Below are 12632 nucleotides of genomic sequence, written 5' to 3' on the forward strand. Positions count from 1 at the left end.
TATTAAAACTGGCACCCCCTATTAAAACTGGCACCACCTATTAGCACTAGCACCACCTATTAAAACTGGCACCACCTATTAGGCACCCCATTAAAACTGGCACCACCTATTAAAACTGGCACCCCCTATTAAAACTGGCACCCCCTATTAAAACTGGCACCCCTATTAAAACTGCACCCCTATTAAAACTGGCACCACCTATTAGCACTAGCACCACCTATTAAAACTGGCACCCCCCAAAAACTGGCACCCCAATTAAAACTGGCACCACCTATTAAGATTGGTGGTATACGAGTATATACCTATTACGACTGCCAACAATTACAAATGGCACCAATTAAGAGCAAACAAACCAATTAAGGATAAACACCAATAGGAATGTGAGCCTCAAAATTCTAATAGGTAATGACTGTGTTCAAAGATTTGGCAATGGCGCAGTAAGATTGGAGCTTATTTAAGGATTCGGACACGCCAATTTCATCACCCCCCCCCGCCCCCCCAACCCACCACCTCCTCATCCATTCCCCCTCATATTTTTTTTTTCAGTGTACACTAAACTTGGCAGATCAGTGGTCAACCTCGACATGTTTACAGATTCTAATGTGTTGAGAATGAGGAAACGCTACAATTAATGATACGACGAAGAAAAAGAGGAAGTATAGACAGGAAAACGAAGCAGAGAGTCGAAAGAGAAGAAAATAAGAAAAAAAGGAGAGAAGTAAAACAAAAAAAACATAAGGTATACAACAAAATCATAAACAACCTTAACAACAGCAAATGAAACAAACAATAAGAAAATAACAGGATATAGAAAAAAGAACGATACAAAAAATACGAAACATTACAAAATAAGAAACCTTGGAAGAACACGAAAACGAAGCAGGAAAACAGGAGAGGAAAAAAAACACTTCAGCTGCCTCTACAGAATACAGAAACGTCGACACATACGCCAAAAATATATCCGGATGTGTAAAGAATTAGATCACTGGCGCTACACCTTGATTGTTTTTTGTTGTGGAAGAGTCGCTGACCCAAAACACAATCTCTCTTTCTCTCTCCCTCTATCTGTATTTCTTTCTTTCTCTCCAACTCTCTGTGGCTCTCTCTCTCTCTCTCTCTCTCTCTCTCTCTGTTACATGGTGGATTTGACATGACTTGCAAGATACATCTCTCTCTCTCTCTCTCATTATCATGAGTAATAATCTTTCTCTCAAATTTGTTAACGCCCAACGCCACCCTTTTAAAAATATATACCTAACGACGCAACTTGTCAAACACAGTACTGTACCTTCCCGGCAGACAGACAGACACACACGCGCACATACACTATTTGCCCGCCGTCGTTTTTCAGTGCTCCTCTTCCCCCGTGCCTGCTTTATGTGTCATCTGCTCCCATTGGGGTCACACCTTCACCGCCTGCTGCCAACGTGATCGTCCCAGATGTCGCTTCTGTTCACGTAACCATCACTCCACCGTCTGTGCCCAAAAAATTAAAGATCACCTCAATGGGGGTGGTTTGGGCTATGTTGTTGGTCCCAGGTGTTGTAATTGTGGTGGCTGGCACAATGCTGACTCACGACAATGCCCCAAACGTCCGTCTGTCCCAGGAGAAAAGCCTCCCCGAAGGCTGCGTCCATCTCAACCTCTCCCCCAGCCTACCGAGCCTTCTTTAACAACACCTGCCCCTACCTGGCCTCACCTGGCTGCAACACAGCAGTCCCGGCCGTCTCCTCACTCAACTACAACAGGGCCTCTTCCCCGTCTCTACTAACATGCTGTCAGACCTTGTGCCCCCACAACCACCCCCCCCTCCGGTGACACGACACAGATCATATCCCTCTTTCACGAATTTACCAACCGTATTGAAAGACTCTTTGATACACTCTGTACAGTCATCCACAATCAACACAGACCACCCCTACCTCCAGCTGCTACCCAGTCACCCCCCTCTTCTGGTCTGACAAAACCTGGTAGCCCCCCCTGTGTGCCCCTCATGCTCACAGCCTACTCCACCGCCGCCTGGCACCACTGCTGGCGTCCACAACGAGCCTGCCTCCGTCCAGACAGAGCCTGCCCCGGCTCCCCCCATACACCCAACCTGAGGACACCGAGGGGGCCGGGAGCCCCCTGTCCTCCCCCACCGGTATGCCGGCACCTGGGGCCCATCCACTCCAGTTCTCCACATCAATTGACCACCATGCGGACATGCTAGTGGACTATGTATCTACGCCAAGGACGTCCTCTACCAACCTCTTGACGTCCCCCTTGAAGCCGACACTACCGACGTACACACAATCACAATCACACTAAAAGGTATGTCCCTCAATATTGTCAATGCCTATGGCCTGGCACTTGACATTATTAGGGACCTGCCACGCTTTGCCATAAACAGATAAATTGTACCGGGAAATTTCCCCCCACACACTCATCAGTCTGTCACTTTATGTAACTTGCTGACAAAACCCATGACCCTTCAGGCTTTTACACCCTAACGCATGATCATAAAAGGCAAGCATGAATTCTGCTTGCTTCCCAGATGGGCACTGTAAACGCTTCTGCGCTTCACCTTGCACAGGATGTAAGGGGATGCCCAATAAACTAGCCCCCTCCGGGGCAATCTAATCTGACTCTGACCTATATGTACACTTGTACAGTCAATGAATTTGATGTACTCTTTGTGTACGAACCTTTATCCTGCGTAGCTGTGAACAGTGACATTACCCACATGAATCTGATCTATGTGTATGTGTATGCACACACACACACATATATATATATATATATATATATATATATATATATATATATATATATATATATATATATATATATATATATATATATATATATATATATATATCTATATATATATGTCAATGAATACGATGTATTTCTTTGTGTATGAACCTCTATCCTGCGTGGCAGAGAAGTGTCAAGACCTGACTGAATTACTCGGAATAGGCAAACTGTACTCCAGGATTTGTCAATAAATTTGTTAAACTAAAAATTCCCCCCAGCACGTCCCGCTCACCACCAAGTTCACTCTCTGATCATCCAGGCTCTTGCTGTTGTCTGCCCACATGTCAACAAAACCATTACGTTGATCTTGAAACCCTTGAAGAAATTTGACAAGTTTTCTCTGCGTGAAGAAGTCCAACTGTTGCCTTCGTCAGTCAACAGAACATGCGAGTTGAAGGTCCCGACAAAAAAACTGTTGACAACGGGATAAACAGTCGGCCGTTGCTGACACCTGTAGCAACAAGCACGCACGCACGCACGCACACACACACACACACACACACACACACACACACACACACACACACACACACACCTTCTACTAGTTTAATGTGACGACGTGGAAAAACGCTACACTTTTTATCAGGTGTAACAATGTGAGGCAGTTAAGGGTGTAGAAGAGATACAGAGGAAAGTTACTGTTACCGAGTGATAGTCTAAAATATAGTCATTGATACAGAGACAGAGACAGAGAGAGAGAGAGAGAGAGAGAGTCACTGCCCTAATAGAAAGAAGGCCTCAATTTCATACTCAAAGTCACTTGGTTGGTTAACACGTTATGTTTACGTAACCCTAGCCTTGCTATCTCCTAACAGAGGGAGGGGAAGGGGAGAGGAAAAAAGGGGGATGGGAACGAAGAGGAGGAGGATGGAGAAAGAACGGGAGAGGAGACAGAAAGATGTTGGAGAGGAGGAAAGGAGGGGGGGGGGGTAAAAGGATGATGATGATGATGATGATGATGATGATGATGAAGAGGAGGAGGAGTTCCGGGAGAGAATTAGCTTAAGACAAAGTCAACAGACCTACATATATATCCAGGAGGACCAGGATACACACACACACACACACACACTACCACCAGACATACATATATATACAAGCATAAACCCGACACTAACCAACACCACGTACACACACATGTAAATAAATGAATTAACATACACAGATAAGAAAGAGGAAAATATCACAGGACACGTGGCCTCATTCACTCAAGGAAACATTGTGGGAGGTAGACAGAGAAGGGAGATGTGGGGGGGAAGTAAGATAAGGTGGGGGTAGGGGTTGGGGGTGCATTCGACCAACATATTATACTATTCCCTCCCTGAAATAGTATAGCAGAGGATATATTGACTTAAGACAACAACAATAACAATAAGACCTTTGTTGTCCCTTAAGTAAGTATATATGTTAAGTATCTCAATATAAGGGAAATAATTCAGATAAACAACTCGACAACACACACCAACAACATCTCGCGGCTTCCTGGAGACAGCATCTTGACCTCCAAGAAATGGCCCTCCTTAACCCCCATTAGTGCCAGAGAAGCAGACACATGAATCTCTCTAAGACACTGGCGATTACACCACAGCTCCGGCCATATCGAGTTACAGCTGACGAGCCCTGACCTACATGGTATGCCCCCACCACACTCACTTTCCCTTGTCCTCACTCCCTTCTACATACAAATTAAGGCTGAAACAGTTTATTAAGAAGGCCAAAAAAAATAAAAAAAATTAACACAGCTGAGCCTCTCGTGGTGATGTAACCTTCCCAAGTCTTGTAATAATTCGTGTACATTCATCTGATGAGACATAACACACTAATTTGTTATCTTTCGGATGTATTGCACAATCATCGCAGCTCCTCCAAACACGTGTTTCTTTCTCGACGCAGTTGAATCTTTCATAAACCCCCTGATGGACTCGTGTAGTTACTGACTTTGTTACACGTTTAAAGACCTTAGTTGTTGAAGTGCAGTACTATAATTAATAACGTCAAACATGTCTCGCTTTAAATGGCACTCCAGCCTAACACGATAGTTAATCTTGTCTGTCTTGTATATAGATGCTCGGACTTGACCAAAAGCATCAGAGATGAATCGTGTACCAAAGGATTCCTGTACCGGGAATGTTTAAGGTAAGAAAATGTGACGACGCATCTCCCATAATCCTGTTAATGGGTTGCTGTTACTGTTCTCTATTCCTAAATATAGATAAGCACACCAGAGGACCCTTGGAACACCTCCCCAACCTTGAAGAGATGGAAACACACACACACCTTCTTTCATCTTCAAAGTCTGTCTCTTCCTCCTCTACCTCCAACTTCCTCTTGAATTTACTTAAATGTAAAAGATCGCCTTAAGCTTGAAACATAAGCCAATTTTAGTAGCGCCTTGTTAAGTTTTGTAATAATAACCTAACCTAACCCAACTTAAGCAGTATATGGAGGCTGTCCCGGCGCCATGTTGGAGCCCGTCCAGCTTAACAGGTTCCTACCCTGTGTTCAACCAGCTGCCAGCGGCCGGTGCGCACGTTTAATCTATATATTTCTTTCAGAGATCTTCACCAGCCTCTCATTCCCTTGTGTCTGTGGTGAATACGTACTGGAACGTATACATAAAGGCACACACCACAAAGTATGATCTGTTGCAATACATACCACATAAAACAATACAACTAAGCCACAGATAATAACACACACACTCCAGCTCCTCCCTCAGTAGACTTTACCCCAATTCTTAGAGATACCGGTGCCTATCTCTCCCTGCTTGAGTTTGCCTAACATAAAAGTTTCCAATCATTCGTACATGTCTGTTATACAAAAAAAAAGAGATAAATTACTCTGCTGGTCTTCCATTTGCCCTCATATCAGACGTAACACACACACACACACACACACACACACACCTGCAACTCTCAATCTCCAGTCCTGGTGTAAGAAGTGCACCTTAAAAAGGTTACTCCTTTTCTTAAGGTCAGAAAATTTAATATTCAAAATATTGTTTCTTTACACAACATACTGTCCACTCAGTTTATGTCTCGGTCTGTCTCTCTGTTTTTCTGCTTTCTGTGTCTGTCTCTGTCTCCTTTGACCGATTCGTCTGTCTTTCTGTCTTCTCTGGCTGTCTGTTTGTTTGTCTCCGTCTCTTTTGTCTACTAGTTCGTCTCTTTGTCTTGTCTGCCTGTGTCTCCGTCTCCTTTATGTCACTTCGTCTGTCTTTCTGTCTTGTCTGTCTGTTTGCTTTTCTGCCTTTGTTGTCTATCTGTTTGTCTCTGTCTCCTCTGTCTGCCAGTTCGTCTTTATTTCTGTCCTCTCTGTTTATCTGTCTTCTTTGTCTTTTTTTTTTTACGGAGATTAGCCCACCCGAGCACAGGGCCTGGGGGGCGTAAACATATAATAATAATAATAATAATAATAATAATAATAATAATAATAATAATAATAATAATAATAATAATAATAATAATAATAATAATAATAATAATAATAACCATAAATAAATACAAAAACGAAAAAATAAATCAAGAGTGAGAAACAATATACAATATGTATGTTGTGTTGTTAATAGTAAGAGAAACAATTGAGACCCTGCGATTGTGTGTAAATGAGGGAGAAAGTCAGATCAGCAACCTGGAACTTGGTCACAATTTTCGTGATGCCATATGGCAGCAGGGTCTACCATTAGACAACACACTATGCCTCCAATATCTTCCCCAGGCGGTAGTACCTCCCTGTTTGGTAGCTGTCTGTTCATCTGTCTTTCTGTCTTCTCTGGCTGTTCGTTTATGTCTTCGTTGTCAGTCTGTCTCCGTCTGCTTTGTCTGCCAGTTCGTCGGTCTTTCTGTCTTTGGCTGTCTGTTTATCTATCTTCTTTGTCTGTCAGTTCGTCTATCTTTCTGTCTGTGACTGTCTGTCTTCTTTGTCTGTCTGTATGTCTTTTTAGTTGTCTCTGTCTCCTCGCTCTAGCCATTTATTCTATCTATCTACCTATCTCTCTCTCAAGACACTTAACATTCACCCAACAGCACAGACAGACATCTTTTCACGCAATGCAGCACTTTATTCCACCCTTTTCATCTTACAAGAGCCCGCAGTAGTTCTATAGCTCCAGTAACTCCTCTGAATAGCATAAAAAGCCAGCGACTCAATAGTACAATAGGGCTCAGTTGAAGTCCTTTATCCAGACATGAAAAAGACAGTTTACAATGAGGAGTTTTGTAAGGTCATTTGAGGTGCAGTGGTCAATTGGAGTTCTTAACATGTTCATTGTATAAGAGTTAACTACAGGGATACGTTTTAAAATTTCTTCTTGTTTTGTTTTGTTTTTAATTTTCTTCATTTGTTTATTTTGTTGGCTTTATTTTTATTGGCTTTTCGATTATTTCCTCATTTACTCGTGTTTTTTTTTCTCCGTCATACTTTTAAAGCGTTAATTTTCGTTGTTTCTCTCTCCTCTACAACTTCTCCATTATTTATAATTATTTTTATGATTATTAATATTTATTATTACTGCATTATTATCATTATTATTATTATTACTATTATTATTATTATTATTATTATTATTATTATTATTTGTCATTATTATTAATACACATTAAGAATTCACCTTACATTTGTGGTTGAACATCTGAAGCACACACACACACACACACACACACAGCCTTCACAGGGTAAGGACGCGTGTAGTCGGCGCTGCCCGTGGTCTCTTGACCATGGAGACAGCTACCAGCCAGGTTTGTCGGGCCCTCCTCTTCCCCATCCCCTCCCCATCTGGATTTATCAACATCCTCCCACCAACAGTTCAGTGCAAATGACATGGTAACATTGAATGCCGGTCTGTTTTAAAACCTGTTGATTCTTATTATACTTCACGCCCGCAAAACATGTGGACTCTGGTTAAGTTAGCCCTAGGAAGAAACTCCCAAATCCACCAGGGTGAGGAACTATGAATTCCTAACTACATCATATAAGGAACAAGAACCATCTCCAACACCCTGTGTGAGCTGGAGGACCTACCCGGACCACTTGGTACATCTGCAGCTGTAGTGAGGTAGCGGCTGAGCAATCAGGTACAACGGCCATCAAGACAGTGGGAAGCACTTAATTGGCGCCGACATCAGGTCACAAGAATGTCTACAGACCAGCTCCCACAGTACCAGATCTAAAGTTAATCTATATGTTGACTCAATGTTTCTTATCTGGAAGAACAAATACTGATAATGTATACAGCCTTAACAACATCAACCTAGAGAAGTCGACTTGTGAAAGAGACCTAGGGGTACTTGTAAGCCCGAACCTACGGCCTAGAAAACAGTGCGTTAATGTTCGAAATAAGGCAAACAGAGTATTGGGTTTTATATCTAGAAGTGTAAGTAACAAGAGTGCAGAGGTCTTATTGCAACTATATCTTGCGCTAGTCAGGCCGCACCTCGATTATCCGGTTCAGTTCTGGTGCCCCTATTATAGAATGGATATCAATTCACTGGAGTCTGTGCAGCGAAGAATGACGAAAATGATTCTGAGACTTAGAAACCTTCCATATCAGGATAGGTTAAAGAAACTTAACTTGCATTCCCTAGAAAGACGAAGAGTGCGGGGAGATATGATAGACGTATTTAAGTGGGTGAAAAGAATCAATAGGGAATATAGATAAAGTTCTTATAATATCCGAGCAGAATAAGTTCGTAACCTGATTCTGACAAGGACTTAAACTCTCGACAGGGGCTGCCATGCACAGGCCAACCAGCCTATTGCAGACTCATTTTCTTATGTTCTTATGTATTGAAAGTTTTTGTCAATCAAGTGACCCACTCCCAGATTCCACCATATGTATCTTATCATCTCTGTTCATTGTATATTTTCAGCCTTCGGGCTGCCATGTTTTAATAAACCGTTAATTATTATTATTATTATTTACACACACACACACCTGCAACTCCTAAACTAATTACATATTTTTTTCTTACAGATTACATATACCTGAGTGTCTTGATTAAAGATTACATTAATACCTGCGTCTCATATTCGGTAATCACACACACTTGAATTTCTTATCAAATTACAATATAAATTTGCTTATACACACGTCTTACTTGTCAGATGCATCGGAATATACTTATCTTGCTTGATTATTGAATATACCTGAATATACTTACCTAATTATCAATATACATGGAAATACCTGTCAGTCTTACCTATGTTTTACCTAATTATTAATACACCTGACTATACCTTTAAGTCCTTATTATAAAAACAGTAAAGAAATGAGCAACTATCATATTTCACCGTGAGATTATCTCTGCTCTGAATCGTAGGAGAGTGTGTGTGTGTGTGTGTGTGTGTGTTAAGTGAGGGGTACGGGAAATGCCGGCTACTTCAACCCCCCCACAGGGATACCATGTCTTCCTCTTGTTGGTGGGCGGTCAGTGGGTGGGCTAGTGGGTGGTGAGTGGGTGAGCTAGTAGATGGTCAGTGGGTGGGCTAATGGATGAAAAGTAGGTGGGCAGTGGGTGGACTAGTGGATGGTCGGTGGGTGAGCTAGTGAGTAGGCAATGGGTGGGCTAGTGGATGGTGAGTGAGTGAGTGGGCTATCGGGTGGTCAATGGGTGGGCTAGTAGGTGGTCAGTGGGTAAGTTAATGGGTGGTCAGTGGGTGCGCGAGTGGGTGGGGGGTGGGGGGTGGGGGGCAGAGCAGACACCATTGCCTTACATCTATACTGTACACAATGTCTCACCACTACTTAACCGTAAATACTTCTTAGTCTGTCAAAATTCTCAGTCAATTGTGGCATAACGAACTGGTCTTCCAAAAGGTTCAGGGAGGGTCACACACACTACGGGTCCTTTGTACAGGAAAACAGAAGTACAGTACTCGTAGAAATGCTGTCAAGGCGTTGGGTAGTATGACACCGGATAAGTATTCTTCTGAGTTCCGACATAAGAGGGTATCGAACCAGAGACATGTGGTGTGTAAGGCAAGCGTGCTATTGCTCTTTCACCAACACATACACATTACAACTCAAACAAATGTAGAATGACGATTACCCCTTTGTTGATAGTGCTTCCAGTTAATTTCTAAAAGTTGTCTTCTCTATAAGCCCTACCCGAGAGCATAATTATATCACCGTTTTCAAAAGGGTAAGATATCGTACTCAAAGGATTAAATCATTGTACTCTATAGGTCAAGTTAAGATATCCAATTCCCTTGGCTATTTCATTGACCCTGTTGGTTGGTCACGATATTCAAAGGACTAGAATTTTTCTTATCTGGCTCACATTAGAACTACCGATAGGAAAGTTAATTACTGGTGTGTACAAAATATTTAGAAATGTTATTGTAACGAAGAACTCTGTTATAAATGTCACTTTGTAGAGCTGACGCCAAAATATAATCTTTATCTCTCCTAAGCCGCTGCTGCTACTTCATGTTGTATCGTTCAGGAGTCTGCCATAGTGTCATAAAAATATAAGAAAATAAGGAGTCTGCAATAGGCCGGTTGGCCTGTGCATGGCAGCTCCTGTCGAGAGTTACTACCACTCTCTATCATCCATGTATCTATCCAGCCTCCTTTTAAAACTTTCCAGAGTTCCAGCACTTACTACAAAGTTGCTAAGCTTGTTCCACTCGTCCACCATCCTATTTGTGAACCAGTTCCTTCCTATCTCCCCCCTAAACTTAAACTTATCCAACTTAAATCCGTTGCTACGACTCCTATCCTGCTCGGATATTATAAGAACTTTATCTATATCTCCTCTATTGATTCTTTTCACCCACTTAAATACTTCTATCACATCTCCCCGCACTCTTCGTCTTTCTAGAGAATGCAAGTTTAGTTTCTTTAATCTATCTTGATATGGAAGGTTTCTAAGTCTCGGATCTTTTTCGTCATTCTTCGCTGCACCGAATCTAGTGAATTGATATCCATTCTATAATAAGGGCACCAGAACTGAACCGCATAATCGAGGTTCGGCCTGACTAGCGCAAGATATAGTTGCAATAAGACCTCTGCACTCTTATCACTTACACTTCTAGATATAAAACCTAATACTCTGTTTGCCATATTTCGAATATTAACGCACTGTTTTCTAGGCCATGTTTGGGAGACTTGAAGACGTAAGTGTAGTTTGAGTACTTTGACAATACTGCGATCATAAAGCGGCAAAGACAAGATGATCGTTATTTTCTGGTTAAATTATTTTTTTTACTGTTATATACAGTACATAATGATTTATGTACGAGTAATTTAGTTAAGGATATAACCGCAGCGAGCTTACTAGTGTACAGTAGTATATGATATACAGGTGTACGTTCTTGACATGTGTTTATCAGCTGCCGTGGAACATGAGCTGAAGTGAACCATGAAACAGTGGGTCATCGAAACAGCTAGGTGTTGCCATAACATATAGTGGCAATACAGCAACAGTACAACGGGAAACGCCAGGAACACCCAAAAAATCCTGTATCGTTTGTTGTTACGTATTACTGAACGTATCATTATTCGTATCATTACAATCATCATTATGTAACATGGCATTGAATAATTTCTCTGGTTTCATGTAAATGTTTTTCTTTCAAAAATCCTCCATAAATCAAAATACTGTAATACGAAATATTTTAATCATATTGTCGAATATCGGGATGATGATGATAATAATAATAATAATGCAAGAATTAACAGGTAAAGTGTCAACGTAAAACCTCAAAATATCTGACTTTCTTTTCTTTTAACCAACGGTATATAACAGAAACATCATATTTCTTACTAGTCGTGATTTGTGGGTTTACAGCAGCGTGGCGTTCAACCATCTATATTTACATCAGTCACGGGGTAACTACTCTAAAACGAATACACACGCACACACAGGCCTGTCGCAGTCTAAACACAAAAAAATTGGGTATGCTAAAACGCACATGTTTCCACCCCCTTAGAGATTCTTTCCCTCCCAACGCCACTCGACTTTTAATTCTCACCTCACACCTCCCTTGTTAGTACAGTAGGAAAACTGCCATGTTTGTAGGGTCATACTGGATAATACCCTCCTCACGTCTGTCCTGGGATCGACCCCAGTACACAGTATGAGATCTGTACGTAACCATTGTACCACCAGCATCACCGCTTGCCTATTCCTTCCTTTATTCCTATTTATTACTTAACATTCACATCCGTCTATTTACCCTCTCATCGTCTGTGTCCCCAGGAACTGTCCCCCTCTACCTACATTCACTTCATCCCATGAGCCTGTAGACTGGCACACATCCACACAAACGAGTACTGCGGCTGCTGAGCTGATTGGTACCTAGATGGTGAGTTGGTCCCTCACAAAGCAGCTGCAGATCCTCGCTCACACGTCAATCCGTCCAGCCCACCAGACACCTTTCACCAAATCAACCACCTACGACGATGACTGAGACGTTAAGATGTGGAGGAACACCTTACTGGTGCTGCCAGTGTCTGAGGTTCACTGTGTCGAGGCCTGTAACGGGTGCTGGTACCGGACGGACGCCTACACCGGTGTCTGTCTGTCAGTTGGGTGGAGGAAACGCTCCCTCAACATAATTACAAAATCGAGAGGCCGTCTCACCCATGTCGATATATTTTTTCCTTGAAGCTACGAAACCAATAAGTTATTTCGGTTTTTTTTTCAAGTAAAATAAATTAAATATATCTGCTTTATCCATTTATCTTAGAAATGCTTATTTATATTATATTTCGTTGTTCCTCCCTCACTGCCGCTCCCCACGTGGTAAATAAATCCTTGGGACTTTTCAAGTGATCTTTTTCTGCGTCTTCCACGTTACCTATAGCAGCATTGCCGCAACTACTTATGCCA

The 12632-nt window shown here is 42.0% G+C and overlaps 1 protein-coding gene across 1 annotated transcript in view; it reads right to left on the reverse strand.

Annotated features, from left to right (window-relative positions):
- The window catches only part of LOC121865652 (large neutral amino acids transporter small subunit 2-like), a 43059-nt gene extending 30427 nt beyond the window's left edge, over positions 1–12632 (reverse strand). The window contains exon 1 of the mRNA XM_042365179.1: positions 12099–12632. The gene's annotated coding sequence lies outside the window, so the exon portion shown is untranslated. The remainder of the gene's footprint in view (positions 1–12098) is intronic.

Source organism: Homarus americanus, unplaced genomic scaffold, assembly GCF_018991925.1.
Source record: "Homarus americanus isolate GMGI-L3 unplaced genomic scaffold, GMGI_Hamer_2.0 scaffold38595, whole genome shotgun sequence".
In the NCBI taxonomy this organism is placed as follows: Eukaryota; Metazoa; Arthropoda; class Malacostraca; order Decapoda; family Nephropidae; genus Homarus; species Homarus americanus.